Here is a 23,984-nt window from a genome sequence, read left to right as displayed (position 1 = left end):
TCCGACTGCACGGTTTTCCTTCGGTTCTAATTTCGGATCGAGGTAGTCAATTTATTTCTCATTTTTGGCGAAGTTGCTGTCGGTCGGCTCAAATTGATGTGAGACTATCGACCAGTCACCACCCTCAGACCGACGGACAAACCGAGAGGACCAATCAAACTCTGGAACAGTATTTACGCTGCATGCTGCAACAAACTGAAAAAACTTGGAAAGATATCCTTTGGATAGCCGAGTATGCCTACAATAACTCTGTCCATTCGGGAACTGGGAAAACTCTGTTTTTTCTTTTGTACGACAGTCACCCTCGAACCTCGGAATTGGATCCCCTCCAAGATCTTGAAACACCAGCAGTAGACTACCTGCATTCTACAATCACCCAAGCCTTTAAGGAAGCTGTTTCTCACCTTCAAAGGGCTAAAGAACAATACAAGAAAGGAGCAGATCAACATCGGAAGGAAGCCCCTCACTATCAAGTAGGGGATCAAGTCTGGTTATCCACCAAATATCTATCTCTAAAAGGGCCACGCACATTCAACCCAAGATACCTTGGTCCCTATTCCATCACTACCATAGTAAACCCAGTAGCGGTCAAGTTGGACTTGCCCCCGCACATGAAGATACATCCGGTCTTCCACGTCTCTCTATTAAAACCCGTGCAACCTCAAACCCGACTAACCAAATCTCCAAAACCTATCCTAGTGGATGGAGAACTCGAGTTTGAAGTCAAAAGCATTCTGGACTCCAAGATCTCCAAATCTAAACTATTCTACCTAATTGACTGGAAAGGCTACGGCCCCCAAGAGAGATCCTGGGAACCTGCTGAATATGTCTCCGCTCCTCGCCTAATCAAAAGATTTCACCGAACATTTCCTGACAAGCCAAAACCCCCGGAGAAGCCCGGTTTGGGAGGGGCCTTGAGGGGGGGTACTGTCATGATCTCTGCTTCCAAAAGGTCAGGGTTTTCCCAACTCCCTTGGAAGCAGATCCATAACCCAGGTTCCGAGTGCCAACCAGTCCCAATTGGGACCTTTTGGACCCAGTCCTGGCGCCAGTGGCACCAGGCTCATAAATATGCCCAGTCCCAGCGCTGGAAGCGCCGGGCTCATAATGCTTGGGTGGACCTACCTTCAGCAGACCATGCTGCTTACTTGCCTGCCAGTTGAGCCTCTGATCCTCTTCTGTTTGGAACTACTTTTCCTGTTGGGTGGGGCTGGAGCCACTCCCTAGATTCAGAACACTGGAACTCTTCTGGAAGGCAGGAACTCTTTTCTTACCAGGAACTCTTTTCTTACTTAGGCGTGGCTGTGGAAGGAGACACCTAAGCACTACAGGAGGCTATTTAAACCACACCCGGTGGATGAATCTTGCTTTGCGTTATTCTGCAACCTCTGCAGCAGAACGCTCATCGTGTCTTCTGCATCCGGTCCTGGGCCTAAGGAAAAAGGCTTACCATCCTGAATCCAGTCTTCAGCAACACCTATAAAGACAAGAAAGAACAGGTTAGCATTCCGGCATCTGAAAGGCAAAGGCTTACCATCCTGAATCCAGTCTTCAGCAACACCTATAAAGACAAGAAAGAACAGGTTAGCATTCCGGCATCTGAAAGGCAAAGGCTTACCTACTCTTCGTGCGCTCCGGAGGTCTTCACACTGCATTCCGGCATCTGAAAGACAAAAGTTTACCAACTCTTCGCACGCTCCGGAGGCCTTCGGCGCTGCATCCCGCATCTGAAAGACAAAACAAGGTGCGTTTAAAGACATTGGGGAACTTTAATACTCACGTGCCATTACTCCTTTCCACATCTAATCCAGTGGGTATTCCGGCACCCTGCAGCCGCTCCGAACTCGTACCTGCAAAATAAAAAGACAGTTAGAGCGCATAGTGAAGCAGGCAACAAGCGCTTGCTTACGTGCTTCCAGGCGCTTCTATTCATCACACGGGCTCCATCTTCAACTCACTTCAGCCCGTCATCCGCCATCGCCGGAACCCTGCAAAACAAGAGACATCATTACTAAAGACTTTAAAGACATTTGAATGACTCAAAACTTACCGTTCGTGCAGTAAACGACGGACAGCAGTCCTCTGAAGTCAAGAGGCCTGCGCTACCTATCCAGTGAAGAAACTGGTTACAGCACCCTGCCCCGAGGCAGATGGAGAGCTCGGCATTCACTTACCTAAGGTGAGAGCGTTAACCTTTGGGGGTCTACAGGAGAGGAGAAGAGGAAAGAGATAGGGACACCCCAATAACCCCAGTTCATTAACCCCATATTTTCTATCTGCAGACATCTTACTCTACACGTCAGGCATACAGTGCACAGAGGTCCAGCCCAAAGGGCCAACCGGGTGCTACACATCACCTTTGAAGATACGGTAGTCGCCCAGTCAAGACCGGCGCCTCTGCGAGAATCAGGTGAGCGTTACACCAAATAAGTATAAACTAGTCCAGTCTGCTGTTAAATATCTCAGGGTTTTTGTGGGTAATGGTAGCATACAACCAGAAGAAGAAAAAGTAAAAGCTGTCCTTGAAAGCCCTACACCAAAAACAAAAAGGGATTTACAAGATTTTCTGGGGCTAATAGGATATTACTGCAGGTTTATCCCAACATTGTCTGACGAGACCACTAGACTTACAGATAAACTAAAAAGCACAGAGCCCCAAGGAGTCAAATGGGATGAGGAAGATGAATTCTGCTATAATACATTCAAACAAATCCTGTGTCAAAGCCCGATTTTCCAAAGAGTTCATTTTACAAATGGACGATTCCCTAACAGGACTAAGGGCCTTCTTACCACAAAATCATGATGGCCTGGAACATCTGATTCTGTCCATCAGTCGGATATTGTTCTCCAGGGAGTAAAATTACTCGGTTATCGAACTGGGAGCATTAGCCATAAAATGGGCAATATTACATCTTACGTACTACTTACTGGGGGGAAATTCAGACTTATTACAGACTACTCACCATTAGTCTGGATTAGCCAGAGAAAGGAGTCAAACCCTAGGGTTATGGGATGGTTTCTGGACCTACAACCATACTTCTTCTAAATTTGTCTTACCTCTAGAGATAATCTGTGTCTGCCACTCTAACGATGCGCAAGTGCGTTGAGTTTGGCTTTAGATATTCTGATGCGTTGCTATGGTTACTGTATTGTGTTGGTAGTTGGTTGCTCGTGGGGGCAGTCATCTTGGAATGGTCAGTAAGTGTATTAATTCATGATGATATACACAGAATAACAGTTATTGAAACAGTGTAGTTCCACTGTTAATGATTTCCTAGTTGGTCATTAGGATTTAAAAAGCTGCGTTAAAATTCCAGGATTCCGACCATTTATATCAGCAGTCTAATGTGGAGCACTTGTCAACTTACATGGAACCCATAATTATAGTGTTTATTCAAACCGAATTGGCAATGTGATGTTCACAGATGGGCACATGTGATAGGTATATCCTGCACAGTATTTTCTTGATCACCGTGATGATAATGTATATGCCGTATAGTCTGTCCTTTAAAGTGGAATAAATAATGTCACTTAAATCGCTACTCTGCTGGTTGATATTAATGATATACTGCTCATACCGGACCTCTTTGACAATACTACAATTGGGGAAACTACTGAGATGTTTTGAAAGTTCTTAGGCTAGGATACACATTGGTTGTGTCTGATATCTCATATTGATACAAGGTTCCATGTGAACCCTGTCTGTCCTGTGGACTAATATGACTGTATCGTATACTGTGTCAGTGTGGAAAATCATGTACCCCTGTATGCGGTTGTAGTTCACAGCTAAAATATCTTGTGCAAATGCTGTTGAAGTGATGGTCATACAGAATGTCTAAACAAACTGTCTTAATGTCACTAAACAATCAATTTAGTATTCACATTAAATTCATAGTTCCAAAAATCTCCATGGTTCGTATTCAATGTACATCTAATGATAATTCAATTAGGACAAACTGCTATGGTGTTCAAATGCATTTGTGACTTGAATACATCTAGGTGATGTTAAGTGTCTCCTTTTCTACTCAAAATTCCATGTTAGAAGAACGGTCTGTCGTGCAGACTGATCTGGCTGCATCAAGGGATGTATTTTCAAGAGAGACACTGTAACACTGTACAATAAACACAGGAAGTCAGTACACTGAGAGATCTCGATATCTCTTGTCCACTATTGATGTGATGGTGATGTTATAAAAAACAGCTTAGATCGAATTCTTCATTGATTCCACCTGGTGAGAGGGCATCCAGTCTTTCTATCCAGACGTCCTCTTTTTGAGCTCTGATTTTCTTAATGTCTGTGTTGTAGCCTCTACTTTGTACAGTATCAAGTACTAAAAATTATAATTGTGACGCTGCATATTATTTTTCTGTGAAATGTCTAGCCAACACTGATGTGAGATTTCTATTTCTAATACAAGATTTGTGTTCGTTAATCCATGATCTTATTGTCCTCAATGTTTCACCAACATAATAGATCCCACATGGACATCTGATCCCATATACGACATTTTCAGATAGACACGTGGCATGATGTTTGAGTTGTATTTTCTCACCAGTTCTTGGGTGTGAGACTGTTGTGTCCTTGATAATATTATTGCAGTTCCTGCAGTTTAGGCACGGAAAGGTCCCTGGGTACTTGTCTGCTTTCTTGTATGTTGTTCTGTCTCTAGTGGTAATTAACATGTTATGAAGGTCATTGCTTTTTTGGTTAGAAAATAATGGTGGACAGGAAAACAGATCCTTTGTTCTGCTGTCGCTGGTCAGAATGCTCCATCGATTAAGAATGCTTTGTTTGATTTACCGACTTTGGATCGAGTATGTGGTTACAAAAACCAAATCAGGGCTCTCTCGTTTTGGTGTATTCAGTAGCAGATTGTCACGTCTTTTGGTGCTAGTTTTGGATAGGGCTGTGTTGAGGTAATTTTCTGGATAACCCCTTTTGCGCAGTTTCTCTTGTAGTTTGGTTAGCTGTATCTCGCATTCTTCAGCATCACTTACGATTCTCTTTACTCTTAGCATTTGTCTGTAAGGTAAATTGCATAAGATGTTAGGGGGATGAAAACTCATTCAATGCAAAAGACTGTTCCTATCTGTTTCTTTTGTGTACAAGGTCGTGGTGATTTTTGGTCCTTTGATTACTGTTTGCACATCCAGATAGTGAACATGTGTGTCTCCAATGTCCATAGGGAATTGGATAAGGTTATCTATGCTGTTCAAATAACTCAGAAATTCTTCCAATTCTTTTCAACTACCACTCCACACTGCAAAAATGTCATCTATGTAACTGACCCATTTTTTTATGAGTTTGTTCCATCGTTGGTTCCCCAGTATATGTGTCATCTCAAATCGATACATGAAACTGTTGGTATACGTCGGTGCCATAGTGGCACCCATGGCTGTTCCGGACGTCTGTAAGTAGTATGTTAGATCATATTCGAAACATGAATTCAGAAAAATAAAATTAAGAAGTATCATCAGGAATTCTTTGCTGGCTCCAATTTCGTCTTCTTGTAACAACAACAATTCGACTGATTCCTGCCCAAGGTTGTGAGGAATACTCGTGTATAAGCTATTGACATCAACTGTGAAAAGAATGTCATCTTCTGCTAGCTCTATTTCATTAAGAATCTCGAGAAAATGTGTGGTATCTTTCACGTAGGTTGAGGTTTTCCGTAGAAGGGGTTGTAGGAAGTAGTGTATTTAAGTGACGAGTGGTTGTAATATACTTTCTGTTGCAGCAACAATGGGTCTGCCCGGTGGGTCATTTAGCCTTTCATGGATTAGGGATAACATATAAAGGTGTGGCCTCTTGGGATACGGTGCGAACAGGTAAGATTTGGTCTTCAAAGTGATCCGATCCATTTCTAATGCTGTGTTCAAGATGGTTTCTAGATCTTGTTTGATCTCCATAGTTGGGTCCTTTGGTAACTTGATATACGTGTTTTCGTCAGATAATTGGTGCATACATTCCCGATGGTAATCTGTATCCTAATAGCACCTCCCTTGGCAGCAGGTCTAATTGTTATAGTGTTATCTATAAACAATACTTTGATCTGCGAAAGCTCTCCTCGATTCAGGTTATACGTTTTGGGGTTCTTGAATTGTATGCTTTTTAAGTCATTAAGGACCATTTTATGAAAAATTTCAATAGATGGAACCTTTATCGGTGCTTTGAAGGTGCTTTTGGGCTTAAATTCTATGTATTCTTCAGGAACCTCATTTGATTCCATAGGTGTGAGTAACTCTGCAAAAAAGACTTTCAATTTAAATTTTCTTATCAGTTTGTAAACTTCCACTTTGGTGTTAAATCTGTTGCTACTGTAGGTCGGTACACATTTGAGCCCCTTTAGCCCTCATGAGTGACCAACTACCAACACAATACAGTAACCATAGCAATGCATCGGAGTATCTAAAGCCAAATCCAACGTGCTTGCGTGGCGTTCGAGTGGCAGACACAGATTATCTCTAGAGGTAAGACAAACGGCAGACCCACCTCCCATCCGCAAGTTTACCTTAATCTAATAGATGGCACAAAAGATTAATTCGATCAATTTTGCACTTCTAACAGAGATTTACAACGAGAGACAGCGGCTGTCCTAAGAAACAGAACGCTACGTTTTTAGCGCAATTTCTCTAACCGCATCGCAAATAGGTAAGCAACCACTGCATTAGGCAGAAATCTTTTGACACAGTTGGAGTTGTGCTGAAGAAGGACGTGACGTCCGAAATGCATAGACCCCAGTATTTATATGCATCTGTAGATTACCGATGACATTATCCTGTGAAACTAATTACAAATTAAAGTATTACACTTGTATTTCATTTAAAGCAACTTGAAACGTTATTACATACCACTTCACCTGAGGCCCCTTAATCCCTTAAATGCTAAGTACAAGGTATTTCGTCCTCAGCACTATGTTTGCGGTGCTGTGGACGAGATAGCTTGTCCTCAGCGTTGCTTACCTTTGGGGGGACAGATTGCATGGGGGTCGGGGAGTGGCCGGTATTTTGTGCTGCTTGGGCTTTTTCTTCCCAGTTTGCATGGGGGAGGGCCCATTGGAAAGGAAAGGGGACACTCTCCCCTTTCCAACAAGCCCTCCCACAAGCAGATTGCTAGTTGAGGATCATTCGATCCTCGACCAGCAATCCCCACTAGACCACCAGGACATTGATTTTGGGGGTAGGGATTCCCTCCACCAGGCCAAACAGCCCCACACCCCCACCAACAAAAAAAAAGGACACAATGGGCCTCATTACGAGAAGTGCGCTAAAAACGGGGTCATTACCGGCATGGAGGAAGTAGCGGGGTCCGTGCTCGTTTGACGCCGCTAATAGCGGCTGATTATGAGTGCGCAAGCACGTGCAAACCCCCATGCCGGTAATGGCCATACCGCCACGCAGCTAAAGGCTCTCCAACCCCCCGATAGCGGCATCACGGGACCCGCCGATACCGCCTCTGCCCAGGAGGAACCCCTTAATACCGACCCGGTAATAACACCATGTAAATACCGGGCTCGCAATACCGGACCCGGAAGTAACATCAATGCGTCGGAACGGGAAATGCGCCGGCGGCCATCTTCAAAAACACAATCCATTGCAATCCTCCCAAACCACCAGTGTTGCATAGGAGAGACCAGGGCCATTGAGAACAACATGTTTAAGGCAACCCAAAAAACCAACCCCCGCCTGCGCAAGAAGCGTTTCTCTGATGAGGAATTGAACATGTTGGCAGACACCCTTGCTGCCCATGCTGATGAGATCCACACCCATAACTCCAAAAGGGAGGCGCTGCAGAGGAAGAAGGAGCTATGGGAGGAGGTAGCCCGCAAGGCAGTCAGCCTGCCCACAGACAGTGAAAGACTGCAAAAAAAGGTGGGATGACCTCCGTCTCAGGGTAGGCAACATCCTGGCCAGCAATCGTCAGGAGGACATGGCCCGAGGCGGGGGTGCCCACTCCCCGGTCAAACTCTTGCGCTGGGAGGAGACATGCAGCGCTACCATCCAGATGGAGTCCATCGAGGGCTTCGGGGAGATGGAGACGGGTGCCGCAACATCTGGAGATGGAGGTGAGTGACCCCGAAAACCCCAGTAGAGCAAACCATGACGTAGCACAAGTGATGTGGAATAGAGCCTAGGCAAGGCAATCCATGTCCCATTACACACACATTAACATATCCATGTCGAAATGGAGGCCAGAACCCTGCCACACTGAAATGCATGCTGAGTGCTAATCCCATTACCAACATACAGCCAACACACAGGGACTATTCCCATGTCATACATCATACAAACCCCAATACAACGGCATGCCACCTGGCATGCAGCATTGCCGAATTGAGACGTCACAGCTAATGCCAAAATGCCCCCCCTTCAAACTACCCTATGTGACACACCTATAAGATATAAATGCATGAGAAATGAAAAAATCCACAGCACCATCTCATGCATCTTGCATGTAACACCATCACTGATGCCCTGCATCTCTTCTTCCCCCCGAGGCACCGATGGTGAAGATGGCAGTCAAGACCCAGCCACAAGGCCATCCACGTCCCGGGCCAAACCACCTGGCACTGACAAAACCACCTCCGGGGCAGCATCGCGGCCCACAGCACAAGCCAGGGTGAGTGCACAGGCCTTGCCAGCACATGAGGGCCCCACAGCTGCGGATGAGACTGCAAGCACAGAGCTGTCAACAACAGTGGAAAGGGAGGCCAGTGGCACCCATTCTGCTGCAACTAGTTCAGTGGGTGAGGCAGCAGCCACAGCCCCACTGAGTGATGTTGACATCGGAGCGGAGGAGTACATGGACCAAGAAGGCGCAATCCATGTGGCATGTCCACACACCCCAAGCCCCCCGTCCGCCCCCCAACACGCCACTCAGGCCTCACTCTCCAGCCCCAAGCTGGAATCTGCAGTTCTGCTGCACAGCCCCGAACTGAGTACCACCTCAGAGGCCAGCCCTGCAATGCCACGCCCTGCCGCAGCACCATCAACCTCTGCTGCTCCCACTGACTTGGAGGCACGGCTGTCCAGGGTGGAGGCAAGGCAGGAGAGCATGATAGACATAGTGTGCCAATATGTGGCTGACGGGGAGGAGACAAGGCGGGAGATCCATCAGGCCATTGCAGGGAACACTGCCGCAATCAATGCCTGTGCTGCAATGATCCGTGACAGTTTGGGGGAAGTCACGCAGGTCCTGACTGGCATATTGCAACACATGCAGCAACAACAACCTGCGCCAGCCATGCCAATCCCTTCGGCATCCACTCACATCCTCTGCACCCTCCAGCCCTGTGCGACTGACAAGGCGGAGTGCGAGGCAGTCCGAAATGCTTCCCCCGGACACAAAGAAGTCATGCATATAGTGTGGGACAACAATGGGAGTGAGGGAGGTGGTGTTGGTGGTGTATAGGGGAATAAGGGGGTGTTCATTAGGGGAATGGGGAGTTCATTGGGGGGAATGGGGAGTTCATTGGGGGGAATGGGGAGTTTTGGTGTGTTGGGGGAGGCATGAGGGGGGAGGGCATGTAAGTGGTGGAGGGATGAGGCACTTTTCTATAGTTTTCATTAATACTTCCGTTGTGTAAAAAATCATTTAATGCCTGGACATTGTTCATTTCATGGGTATTCATTTTATTCATGACAGTGCACAGTGCCCAACTCGCCACATACCCTGTGTGCATGTCCACATGGACCCAGTGCTCAGTGTAGCACTGACACATATCCATCAACGTCCCTGTGGTTCAGAGATATTCATCAATCAGTGATTGGCGTACAGCACGGCCATCTTGTGCATCACGTAATGGCAGGGGTGCTGCTTCTCCTCCATCTTCATCCTCATCATCCTCACCCGGCGCATGCATGTCAATGTCAGGTGGCAGTGGTACATTTCTCCGGATGCACATGTTGTGCAGCATGACACAGGCCATGGTGATCTTTGCCACCTTCTCAGGCCTATAAAGGAGTGCTCCACCAGACCTGCTTAGGCAGCAGAACCGCACCTTCAACAGGCCAAAGGTCTGCTCAATCACGACATGGGTACGGGTATGAACCCGATTGTACTCCTCTTCATGCCTATTACGCAGGTTCCGCACAGGGGTAAGTAGCCACAGCTTCACAGGATATCCTCCATCACCTGCATGGGACTACAAAGAGGTTTGTGAGAGTCATTCTGAGCTGCCACCTTCAGGATTCACAGCCATGGCTGCAGCTATTTGCTGTTGACATGCACATGTCCCTGTACGTATACACAAAGATTGTTTGGATGCATTGTGTACCGCAATATGGTCTGCTAGTCTGGATGGCGTTGTACAGATGATGCAGGGTGTTAACTTGCATGCTGATGCGGATTTACTGTGGATGCGGAACAATGTCTTACCTCCCATAACTGCAGTGTATGCTACTCTGTGCCTAATCACACTGGCGACATTGGCACTGTTGTAATCATGTTTAGTCATGCATCGCTTGACATACCCATGGTGGCCTGGTTGTGCGTCTTACATGTTGTCATTGATGTACGGCATTGGTCCAATGTGTGGCAGGGATGTGTCATGTTCGGGTTGGGAGGTTCAGGTCAGAAGTGTTTAGCTCTGAGTGCATTGTCCACTCACCCCCCATTCCCACCCAGGTGGAGTATGCATCCCCCCCATTCCCACCCAGGTGGAGTATGCATCCCCCCACATCACAACCCCGATGCACTGCCATGGGCCAGTCAGGCAACTCACCAAGAAGCCAGGCACGTCGTCCAGTATGTCGCTCTATGTGACGGGGTAGTGTGGAGTTACGCAGCACCATGGCATCATGTTTCGATCCGGGATATCGGGCACAACAATGTGTGATGATCTTGCTGGAGTCACATACCATCTGCACATTGATGGAGTGGTTTTGCTTGCGATTGCGGTACACCACCTCTATGGCATGAGGGACTACCAATTCGACATGGGTGCAGTCGAGGGCACCGACGCAATTGGGCATACCTGCCAGTGCATGGAAGCCTACTTTGGTGTCGGCAATCTCCTGGGCAGTCTGTGGTAGGGATATGTGGGTGCTAGCGTGCTTCAGGGGGGCATCTAGCACTTGGGTCAGCATGCGTGAAAAGAGTGGTTGTGATATACCATGCAGCTAACCCACTGTGTGCTGGTAGGTGCCTGGGGCCAGGAAGTAGAGCACAGACACCACCTTTAGTAGCGGGGGGATGGCAGTGCGTATTTCAATGAGGCTGATGATGTCGTCATGTATCATGTCCACCCTGGTGATGGTGGTGTCCCGGTTCAACCGGTTCAGGGTGTGGATCTGTTCAGGGGTTAGATTGAATGGACTGGGTCTGATGCGGGGGATTGGTGGCTGCCTACGAGGTACTACTGGCTGCACTGGTGGTAATTGCTGGGCCTGTCTCACCCTCCTTCTCCTCCTGCGTATCCTCTTTGCTGCCTGTTGTTGTGGCTGTAGTTGTTGTTGTAGTTGCTGTTGTTGCTGTAGTTGTAGCAGTACAGGCATCTCCTCCAGCCCCATGATTGCAACAGCTAGTGGTATCATTTTGGTGTGGGAAGGGGTGTGGTGTGTGGGTGTACTCCTTTTATACTGGGACAGCCTCCATTGACTCCACCTGTGGTGATTGTGTGCACCTGTAGCAGTTGCCCTCACTGCAGGTTGCTATTTACGGGTCGTCCGCGATGCCTGTATGGCCGCCGTCATGCAAGCCCTATTTCACACCTTCGGGATGCTGGTAAGTGCATGCCCGCATAACTTGTGATGTCCTCCTATAACCGGCATCCCAGTATTTCCTCCGCGAAGGGGCGCGTGTATGCGCACAATCCGGTATGAAGGGGCACGGTTCGGGCGGTGGCAGTATTGGCGGGTTGTCTGGTCGTAATGGCCCGGACCCATTAACAATGCCAGTAATACCATTCCGCCTTCCTATTTTCATTACCTCCATTCTCGTAATGAGGCCCAATGTTTTCCCTTCTTTGGGGGCAGACATGTGCTGTTTTGTACCCATTTGCCCCCAATGAAGGCAAAAAAAAAAGAAATTGCCACAAAGGCACACTTGGGGGGTGCCGGAAGGGGGACCACTAGGCCACCAGAGGTATGATCTTGGGGTGGGGGTGGGAGGCAGGCCAATCAGCCCCCACCCCAGAAAATGCTAACCAGATGTCATAATGATGTTTTGCCTTTTATGGGGGCAAATTGGTGCAGTTGTGCACCGATTTGCCTCCAAGGAAGGCAAAAAAACATTATACTCCACATATAGTGGAATGCATGAGGGTATCAGGGGGCTGGCCCCATGTCTGTGGCCTCCTTTAGGATTCCCCCCCCCCCCCAAGGATGAGCAAACCCTTACTGTTTCCCCTGTGGGCAAAATTGCATTCTGGCCCCATTTTGCAGTTCCTGGGAAGCAGCAAGGAACACTGGGCCACCAGCGATATGATCTTGTGGGGTGGGTTCCCCGGGGCCCCTCCAGGTCAATCTGCCCCCCCACCCTCACCCCCTAAAAATGCCAACAAGATTGCATAATATTATTTTGCCTTCTTTGGGGGCAAATTTGTGGTGTTTTGCACCAATTTGCCCCCAAGAAAGGCAAAACAATGTAGGGCAATTTTGCCAGACGAACACTTGGGGGCATCAGGGGGCTGGCCCTATAACTATGGGGCCGGCCTCCTCAGGAATCCCTCAATGGAGGGGCAAGTCCTTTCTGCTTCCCTGAGGGGGCACAATTGAGGGTGTGGTCCCATTTTGCCAACCCTGGGAAGCGGTAAGGAGCATTAAGCCACCGGGGCAACGATTTTGGGGTTAGGGGGATGTTTCACCCGTTGCCCGTCGCAGTACCCCCGGCCGTCCATGAACTCTGGCAGGCCCACATTAGAGTTTTTCCCTCCAAAGAGGGATGGGGACCCTGCGGGGCTCCCTGGGACCACCACTCGGCTGGGGAGCTGTCGACTCACATGCAAGGCAGTGTCATGCAGGGCGTCCCAGTTGCACTGCGTACCTGCTTTCATTTGTTGCTGCAGAGATGAAGCCAGTATGCCATGAGGTGATGTCGGAGAATCAGAAGACAATGTGAGGTGGGAATCCAACCCAATGGCACCCCAATGCACAAGGGCATGTTGGATCAGCTCCCCACGCCACAGGACAGAACTTCCCTGATTTTTTTAGCATAAGGACAGCGCAAGCACTGACAGGGAAGACAACACAGAGAACAGAGTCCAGGATGTGTACCAGCAGACAGGATGATGAAGGATCCAACTGGCAGCAATGCAGAGATGGAAGAGATGAAGACTGCGGTGACAAGGCGAAGGAGCAACCAGGCTGGCTACTGGAGGTGCAGGTCCAAGGCACAAGAAGCAGGACAAGGCAGGACAGGAGGGGGAGACCCCAAGCAATGAGGGCTGAGAGAACAAGGGAGAGAACAGGACAAGAGAAGGAGACAAAAGGGAGTACTGGAATCAAGGTAGCTCGAGCTGAAGGAAGGCAAGCTAGAATAGATTCCAGGACACAGACAAAAATTCTGCATTGAGACGCGCAGAGAAGTGTCTTCCTACTGCTAAAATAGGCAGGCAATGAGCTGAGAGCTGGGAGATGCTGGCAACTGAAGAGCATTGTGAAATGCGCATGCGCGAAGTGCCGAACACGATGTCTCGCACATGCACACAGCAGCCAAAATGGCAGCGCCCATCACCACCGCCGGCCGCATCGAGGACACCCAAGGCCATCTCCAGCATGGGTAGAGCCCACAGGAAGGCACCGGGGATTCTGTGACACGGCACCTGGTAAGTGGCATGACAGGCAGACGCACAAGGCCGGGGACAGCAGCCCCGGCCATCCTAGAGCTCTGGCTGGGCTGCATTTCAGCTTTTCCCTACCGGGAGAGATGGGGACCTTGCCGGGGCTCCCTGGAACCACCGCTGGGATTTGTGAAGGTCAACCCACATGCTAGTGTGAGAAACCAAAGGGTGACTCACTTGCTAGTCCCCAGGGATCTCTCTCTCTCAGGTGTTCATGGCACGCCCACCGCCTTTGGATCCAGACCCTGGGAGTGGACCAGTGCGGGAGGATCACCTGGGTGAGGGGTCTTCTGGGAGTGGGAGTGAGGCGCCGGATGGTGAGACGCGCTATCCCCTTCCCTGTAACACATTTACCCCATCCTGCCAGGTAAACAAGTTACTTACCCCTGGTAACGTTCTTTTGACTCGATATTCCTCGATATTCCTCCCATGTATTCCTCATCTTTGACACTTGTTGTCCAGCTTCAGCTGCTGTGGAAAAATAAATTTGGCAGAGGGCGCTGTGCATCGATGGCGTCGAGTCGATGTCCCTCAAAGGCCTCCATTGAGGATGATGTCATCAAAGGTATATATAGCAGTGCAGCGCCCGTTGGCCTCAGTTCTGTTTTTTTTCCTCTTCCAGCAGAGATACCCATAAACACAGGAGTGACCGTACTCAACCTTGATGGAACTGAAGCTGTAATAACACTGGAAATTCTACTAAGGGGGTAGGATGATCGGGTGATGAGGAATACGTGGAAGGAACAGCCAGTCGAAAGAACGTTACCAGGGGTAAGTAACTTGTTCTACGAATGGTTTGTGTCCTCCCACTTATTCCTCATCTTTGACAGACTCCCAAAGCAGTATTTGGTTTGGTGGAGGGAGTAGAATTATAATTCATGAATTTTCATGGACAGAGTGAAGGACTGTCTTGCCAAAAGTACCATCCTGACCAAGTGAACGTGTGGATGGAAGACCACGTTGCCGCTTAACAAATGTTTCTAATTGGTACGCCCCGTTGAAGGGCTGTAGATGTAGCCATGCACCTGGTGGAAGGAGCTCTTAAACCTTTAGGAGGGTCTTTTCCTGCCAGCCTGTAACATTCTGATATTGCTAAAATTATCCATCTCGATAAGGTCTGTTTGGTAACAGCATGACCCAGCTTGTGTCCTGTATAACCGAGGAAGAGTTGGTCATCAATTCGCAACTTCTTGAAATGTAAAAGCTTAACGCTCTCCTATGGCCTAGCCTATGTAGTCTTTCCTCCTCCTTACCAGGATGAGGTGGGGGATAGAAAGAAGCTAGAATCATTTTCTGACCTAAATGAAAATCAGAAATGATTTTGGGCAAAAAAGAGGTTTTGACCCTTAAAACAACCGTATCCTTGTGGAAGATGGTAAAGGGTGGCTTGGATGAAAGTGCCTGCAACTCGCTCACTCTACGGGCTAATGTCAGAACTAACAATAGGATGGTTTTGAAGGTTAATAACCTTGAAAGAAAAGTGTGCAGAGGTTCAAAGGGTGCACACATTAGGAATTTTAAAACCAGATTAAGGTCCCAAACCGGAACCTGGAAAGGTAATGGAGGGAACACATTAGTGAGCCCCTTTAGAAACTGAGTCACCAGTGGAATTTTAGAATAGGAACATTACTCCGATGAGCGCTTGGAAATGGACAGCGCCGCCAAGTAGCCTTTATTGGTACCAATCTGGAGCCCCAGATTAGCTGAGTATAGAAGTAAAGATAAAACATCCAGTGTTTTACATAGAAAGGGATCTACATTCTTTTACTTGCACCAGTTGCAGAATTTATTCCAACGGCAACGGTACAAACAGTTTTTTGCTAGCCTTTGGCCGAAAGCAACACCTCTATTACGTCATCCGGGAGGTCCCAATCCTTATATCTCAGCCTTTCAGAAACCAAGCGTGAAGGCTGAGAGTCTTGACCTCTGGATGGAGAACCCGACCCTCCTCTCGCAAGAGAAGGTCCTCTCTTTGTGGAAGACGCATAGGAGGATAGATGGACATGTCCAGAAGGTCCGGGTACAACGTCCTCCTAGCCAAATCTGGAGCAATTAGGATCATGTGTTTCCCGAACCTTCTCAACCTCCTGATTACATGAGGAATGACGGGGACTGGAGGAAACGCGTACAGGAGTGGAAACTTCCAGTCCACTACGAACGTGTCTCCTAGAGCTCCTTTTGGGGGAAATTCCCTGGAGCAATATATTTCGCACTTCTGGTTGACCTCGGTCACAAACAGATCTACCTGAGGGGTTCCCCAAAGGGTGAATATCTCTTGAAGAAGTTCCTGAGCTAGTTCCCACTCGTGGGAGACTGTGCTCTGGCTGCTCAGAGCGTCCGCCGCTGTGTTCTCCACTCCAGCTAGGTGAACTGCTGATAGGGAGATTCCTTCTTGAATTGCCCAATACCAGAGCTGCATTGCCTCTCTACACAGTGGTAGTGACTCTACACCTCCTCTCTTGTTGAGGTAGTACATGGCCACTGTGCTGTCCGTCATTATCAGGACATTATTTCCCCGTAAAGAGGACAGAAAGACCTTCAGCGCAAGTCTGATTGCCCTCATCTCCAAAAGATTGATATGTAGTTTGGACTCCGATGGAGACCAACGACCACTGACTGTCAGATCGTTGGCATGGGCTCCCCACCCCGTGAGTGAGGCATCCGTCACTACTGTAATCTACGGCCATGGCTGCCAAAAGGGTTCAGAAAATTGTCCTTGCAGGCCCACCACAGCTCGTGTGAGACCCTGGTTGAAATTTGAAGTCGGTTCAACATCTTTCCTGAGAACTGGGACAATTGCGTTCTTAGAGCCATTGAAGGCATCTCATTGTCAGGCAAGCCTCTGGCACCAGAAAAATGCAGGATTCCATGAGGCCGAGCAACCTCAGAAAATCGAGGGCTGGTAGAGTGTGGGCATTCTGAAATTTGGTCACCATCTAAAGAATATCTTGAGCACTCAACTCGGGTGGCAAGCTCTTTCCCAAGGATGCATCTAGCACAGCTCTGATGTAATGGAGCTTTTGGGAAGGTGTCATATGGGACTTCTTGTAACTGAGGGAGAAGCCCAGTCTGTGAAGCGAGTGGCAGGTGACGTTGAGATGATCCCAGGGTTGTTCGGGAGAACGCTCCCTGATCAGCCAATCATCCAGGTAGCGGTAGACGTGAATCCACCCTCTCCTGAGACTTGGTGCCACCACCGCCATCAGTTTGGTGAAAACCCCCGGGTGGAGGTCAGCCCGAATGGCAGAACTCGAAATTGATAATGAGAACCGCCAACTGCGAACCTTAGGTATTTTCTATGCTTGAGATGGATTGGCACATGAAAATAAGCATCCTGAAGGTCCAATGACACCAACCAATCCTGGAGCTGGAGGGCCTGAAGGATCTGAGAAAGTGTGACCATCTTGTACTTGTCCTTCCTGAGGAACTTGTTCAAGTATCTTAAGTACAAGATGGGTCTTAGCTCTCCATCCTTCTTGGATATCAAAAAATATGGGAAGTACCATCCCTTGTTCCTCTCCGCTACAGGCATTGGTTCTATGGCACCTTTCCCTTGCAGGGTTATAATTTCCTGCACAAGGAGCAGATCTGGAATCCTCAATGAACGGTTCCCCGGTGGATTGTTATGAGGTCTCTTTATAAAAGGACGGCAGTAACTGTGGGCTACGGTTTCCAGAGCCCAAGCATCCGAAGTAATGTCTCGCCATTGTTCCAGATGCTGAGACAGTCTGCCCCCCACTGGTGAACTTTGACTAAAGACCTCAGAGTGGTTTTGCAGTGGCTGATGCAGAGGCTGATGGTAAGGAGGCTGCTGCTTGAGCTGACTTTGCACCTCTAGCTCGTCCACCACAAGGACCTTATCTCTGGCCTCTTTGACTGGCCATTTCTCTTGCTCTTCCAACTGAGGAGTAGTAGCGAAAAGATCTACCCCTCCAAGGTTGCCGACTAGGACGAAAAGGCTAAGTTTGCCTAATAGCGGCGCCTAAAGATTTGGCTGCCGCCTTTGAGGTATGCAACTCCTCAAGGTTCTCGTCAGCCTTGGTGAGACCCATCAAAGGGCATGTTGAGAAGTCTAGATTGCACATCAGGTGCAAAACCTGACTTTCTCAACAACGCAAATCTGCGCATAACGGCACTTGTAGCCATGGTTCTGCTGATGCTATCCGCAGAATCCAAACCTGATTGAAGAGACTCGCACATGGCCTCCTTGCTGTCTCTAACAATAGCTGAGAAGCCGTCTCTTTCATCCCCTTCGGGAACGTGCTCTGCCGCCATAGAAATACAATCCCATAGAGTATACGAAAACTTTGCCAGGGCACAAGTGAAGTTGGCAGATTTTAGTGCCATGCTCCCTGCAGAAAATACCTTCCTCGGCCATCCATTTATGTATTTGTCATCCCTATCAGGAGGGATGGTAGGGTACGCTGCTTGTTTGGAAGTAGCAGTAGCTGCTGCCTGCACCACCAGACTGTCCGCAGTGGGGTGTTTTGACAGGTGGTCTGGGTCACTACTGGAAGGGCTGGGTCACTACTGGAAGGGCGGTATTTTTTGTCAAGTTCTTATCAACTGCCGGATTGGACTCCAGAGTCTCCCAGTTCCTAGCCACCCTTTTCTACAATGTCATATGGAAAGGCAAAATAGGATCATATTGTGGACCCTTGTCCAAAATGTCAGTGAGGTCGTCCTGCTCATAAAGCAATGGAGGCCTACTCCAACCCATGTATTCCACCACTTTCGGCATGAGCTGCCTGTAGGATGCATCTGCATGCTCCCTAGCCTCTGGCTTTCCAAATTCAAGTTCGGCCGAGGTATCTACCCCACTTGCTGTCTGCAAGTTGTCATACAGGTCCTCCATTCTGGACTCTTCAGAAAATAAACTCTCTGGTACATTGGGAGTACCATACTGTAAGCCAAATGGAGCTTCATCATCCTCAGACCACTCCTCTTCTTCAAAAATTGAAGTAAGAGATTTAAAGAAATCCTTTTTAGGTAGTGGAGCATATATTTTGTCTGGTTTTGTAATAATTGGCTTCGACGTCATCAAAGTCGTCAATGATTTCTTTATCAGCACTGATTTAGGAGGGGTGCTTGGCACTGACGGTACAGCTAGCAAATATGGTGCGGCTGGTGTCGAAGGCTTTGGTGTCGATGTCTCCAAACATCTGGTACTACCATGGGAGCAACCATGGCACCGTCCTACGCAAATGCTTTTTTGTATCAATTTGAAATCACCCATATTTTACAGACAGCACAGTGGAAGGATAAGCTAAAATTGTGGGTACGGTATATCGATGCCATTTTTGGTATATGGCAGGACACAAGAGAATGAATGAAGAGATGAATTTCTTTAATATATCAATAGTATTGACCATCGTATACAATTCACCTCTGAAATAGGAAACCCTGGGATACACTATCTCGACATTAACGTCAAAGTGCATAACCAACAGATAACAACATCCTTGTTTACCAAATCTACAGACAGAAATAACTTGCTACATTGGATGAGTTTTCATCTGCAAAACACTCTATGCAATTTACCTTATGGACAAATGCTCCGCCTTAAAAGGATTATTAGCGACCAGAGCGAATTCGAACAAGAGCTAGTCAAATTGAGCAAGAAATTGGAAGAACGAGGATATCCAGAGGAAGAAATAAAAACGGCAACAGAAAAAGTAGCAACCAAAACAAGAATCAGCACCCTCGCCCCCAAAGATAAGTCAACATCAACATCCCTGGTATATGTGTCTACATTTTCAACACAGAGCATGCAAATCAAGGGGTGCATTAACAGACACTGGCAAATCCTCACCAAAGATGAGAGAACTAAAGATCTGTTCACCGACCCACCAATATTTGCTTACCAAAGATCCAACAACCTGAGAGACCTGCTTGTGAACACACGTGATAACAAACCAAGAAGAAGCATCTCAACAAAGAGAACTGGCACTTATCCCTGGCTAAATTGCAGTAATTGCAATAACATAATAAAAGGAGGTATTGTGTTACATCCTTACACAGGAGAGAAAATCACAATAAGATGCCACGCCACCTGCAATACAGAGAACTGTGTATACTGTATACGCTGCCCTTGTGGGGTGTATTATGTGGGAGAAACAGGCCAGAAGCTGCAAATTCGTATTAATGAACATAAATCGTGTATACGAAATAAAAACACAAATTCAGCAGTGGCCAAGCACATTAATAAAAAAAAGCATAATATTTCACAAATCAAATTCCAGGTGCTAGAAGTCATTGAGAACACCACTACGGACACTAAGAAAAAAAGATAACAGCGAGAATCTTATTGGATTGACAGACTGGAAGCATTATCACTGCGAGGAATGAATGATGAGTTCGACCTTAACTGCTTTTTATAACACACCAGATTATCATTTTCTGTGTTATTTTTGAGTGTTAATGAACCCACAATGTACTGTTTGATTTTCTGGTTACTTTGTGCTATTTGTTGATTACTCCGTGTTATTTGCGGATTACTTCATTATGAAAAAGTTTTTCTTTCACACATACATGCATTATGCCTTGAGAATATTATCAGCCATGAGATGCCCATGTTTGATTCTTGTAAACATATAACACCCACTATGACACCACTTGGCAATAAGACACACACTGTTTTGTTTCATTTTTTATAATTTATCTATAATGTTATATTCCCGCAACATGTTCCAACTAACATGCCGCTCTTCTTCGAACATGAAGCATATAGCAATACAGCATTCCTCTAAATATGCAATTTGTGTTTAGGGTCTAGTTTTTCTTTTAGACTTCTACCATCATCAGAGGTTCATGAATAAGTATTCTTCATAATTTGCCCCCTTGTCAACATTGGAACTTTATTGTTCCACACACATATACATATGCGTGGCACTCACACGCAATCACTACACATATCATTTTACAGTTGAATTAAAAGTATCATCTTTAACAAGCAACACATCAATCTCACCCGCAATAAACCCATTTACTTCAATCTATCTTTAAGGAACCGTAATTAGATTGCTTTTAGCACAACCATCGGTACCTGCCCATACCAATATGGCTGGTACGCGACCAGGCAAATGGCCATTTTATGTATCAACGTTGCCACGGCAACACCTAACATGCACACAGCGACAGGAACTCAGTGTTAAGCCATCCGCCACTGGAGCATAAACCACATCAGCGCGGGATGCGCTCGAAAGGTAAGCGGTGAGAGCAGGCTAACTAAGTAATCACTCGTTTGTACACAGACAAGCGACCAGCAGATCAGTCTATCCGCGGCCATTGGAGATGCAGATTAACAAGCGTCATAATGTTTTTTCTTGCAGCGTTCTGTGAACGCACGCCGATTCAGAATGTTCACGCTGTACCTGAGCAGTGAAACCATCTGCCTCAGGTAAGTGTCACGACAGGGTGAAGGAGGGTGACTCACCAGGCACTATCTCACAAACTACAGATAGCACTAAGCACCTTCATCAACACAGTATTATACTACTTTGTATAACAAGGACTTGTCACACACACTAGCCATGGTATAACCAAAGGGAACTCACAATACTGATGTTTTAAAATCATGATATTTTGTTTAACAATAGCAAACCAATATGGAAAACGTGCAGCCTCTTTTGCAAAAGTCACTTACAGTCTGATATGTGTTCTCTCCTCTCTGTGTTATGTGTATGTCTGTCACCTGTGGGTACCGTGTTTTGCTAATTTTGTAACATATATGTACATACATTATGTTTAATGAATGCTCTAACAGTGAGATTATTCAGCAGTGAAACCTGGCTCTGAAGAAGGAAACATTTCCGAAATGCATTAGCCATAGGGTTTTCCATTTGCCAACACATCAGCATGAAACAATTTGGTGATGTTTAACCAGTTGTCATTATAAGCAACAGGAAAATCTTCATGAATAAATATATTTATGAGAAACAACTTTGAAACTAGACTTTATTGTTTCCAAAGACATAAGACAAGTGATTTAACCCCTAGTGGGAATTTTAGGTGTGCGGGCCACACCGTTGGCTAACAAGCCTAGGTCCTTTCTTTTTCATTTCATAACGTGTGCCCAGCACGGAGGCACTGTATAGTGGGCTGCACACTACTAAGCATCACTACACTAAAGTGAACATTAAGAAAAACCAATCCCATAAAGATAAGCGAAATGAGCTGTGCACCCTCTCCCATTCTTCAATTTTAGTAAATTGTATACTGTCATCGATACTATTGAGGTGACCACTAAACAGTTTGAATTTTCCTTTAGTTCCCTTCCATGGACCAAAGATATCTTCATTGTATCTGCCCCAGTAGCTGATGTAATTTTGCCAGATGGGGTGTCTCAGGATATGCTCCGTTTCAAATTTGTACATGAATGTGTTAGCATAACTTGGTGCCATGGTCACCCCCATAGATGTCCCTGAGACTTGTATGTAGTGCTGTAGTGCTGGGTCTTAAATCTCATGAAGTCGTCTGACTTCAAGAGTGCCCATTCAACCGCTTCCTGGCCCAAGTTGTAGGGTATTGAGGAATAATAGATATTGTAAGAAACTCATGGTGGCAACAGTAAAGACAGACACAAGTGATCACAGTTCAAGGGTGTTTATTAAACTGTATAAATGGGTGAGAAAAACGCCTAATCTAAACCTAAATCTAAGATGGGAGAAAGCTACGACCATCAAATAATAATAAAAAGGCAGTCCTAGTGGGGTCTTGTCAAATAAAAAGGGCCTATACTAAAATAAATACTATTGCCAATCCTTACTGCTAAGTTACAAAATAGTGTGGGATACTATTCACCAGAAAAGAAAGAAGTGTTCACAAAATGATGAGTTAGGATGGTATAACTGGGGTCTCCGTTCCCCATGTTTTTAGCATGGGGCAAGGCGAGATTCTCGAGCACAGCACAATCCTGGGCTTCTCCAGCACAAGCTTCCAGTTCATTTCCAAAATATCAGGGCGTTCTGTGGCCAAGTCTCTTTTACACAAAGTCTCTTGCCTCAGAGGACCTGATGTACTATAAACAACAACACAAAAGTTCCTTTCAGTTTTTCTTCATGTCAGGTGATTTTCCTTCACCCTTGGATCCTCCTCAACTGGGCACAGATCCTTTTGCAATGTTGGCCTCCCTCAGTAGGGTTCACTACGGCCTTTTGTTCCCAATATAATTACCTGTAGTATTCAAGACTCTCAATATCCTTTCAAATCAAATAACTGTTCACTGTGAACATCCCTCAGACGGGTTCACTGTCACACCTCGACCCCTTTCTACACAGCAGCCCCATTCTCCTTACTTCCAGGGAAGACGGTCGAAAGTGACATCTGGCATAACCATTGCTCTCTGCTGTGGTGTTCGGCATTCTACAGCGCTGTTTCTGTCACAGAGGCGACTGCCATGGAGGCTGGCTACTGCAGCACCATTCAGAACGGCCTCAGCCTACATTTCCCATAAAGCCTGAGTGATTCTGTAGTCCTTCACTCAATCATTTGAGCCTCGCGTCACTTGGCTCCACCTCTTCATTGATTTAAGCCACTGCAGCTTGAAGGGCGCTGCTTCTGTTTGAATTTATAGCCAGCTTTTGTAAGTTCAGTCTTCATCGCCATTTCCCTGAAGCTACTGTGTTTCAGATTCCAGTTCGTTCAACGTATCTGTGCTCATTCCTCAATTCGGTTTTATTCTGTGTACCAAACCTTCGCTGGAAAACGGACTGCCTGCCTGCTGATTTTGTTATATTCTTGCCCGCCCGTGTATCGACCTGATTACCTGTTCAACAGACTGCCTTGTTACTTTAGTTGTATCCTACGCACTTTCGTATGCATTTCCCAGTGTGTCAAACCACCTCCGGCTCGGTCGGAACACTGTATTACGGATTGACAGATTTCCCAACCATCAGGCGGACCGCTGCCTCTGAACACGTTCTACCATAGTAAAGGATTACAGCTCTTGGTAAGTCCTTCTCTATAAGTGTTCCAACGCTTTCTTGTTGCTTCTGAATTGAAACATACTGTTTATCATCCACTATTGGGACCTTCCTTCTTGGGTATTTTGTATTGGACCCTAAATCCTTTCTCATTTGGAAACCTTCCCTTGACTCCTCTAGTGCACGCAAGGACGCTTTGCTGTTTAGGGTCTCTAACTGGTATCTCCCTATACAAGTGCACATAAGAACGCTTTGCAGTAGTGCACCTACCCGTAACTAG

At 46.8% G+C, this 23,984-nt stretch overlaps 1 protein-coding gene across 1 annotated transcript in view; it reads left to right on the top strand.

Moving 5' to 3' along the window:
• The first annotated feature begins 21,165 nt into the window (after positions 1-21,165).
• PTPMT1 (protein tyrosine phosphatase mitochondrial 1) overlaps positions 21,166-23,984 on the top strand; it is a 401,721-nt gene continuing 398,902 nt past the window's right edge. The window contains exon 1 of the mRNA XM_069623099.1: positions 21,166-21,180. The gene's annotated coding sequence lies outside the window, so the exon portion shown is untranslated. The remainder of the gene's footprint in view (positions 21,181-23,984) is intronic.

The sequence above is a fragment of the Ambystoma mexicanum genome, chromosome 11, assembly GCF_040938575.1.
Source record: "Ambystoma mexicanum isolate Mex_15411 chromosome 11, UKY_AmexF1_1, whole genome shotgun sequence".
NCBI lineage: Eukaryota > Metazoa > Chordata > Amphibia > Caudata > Ambystomatidae > Ambystoma > Ambystoma mexicanum.
The sequence above is the reverse complement of the archived record's forward strand: the minus strand, read 5'-3'. Positions and strand labels throughout refer to the sequence as shown.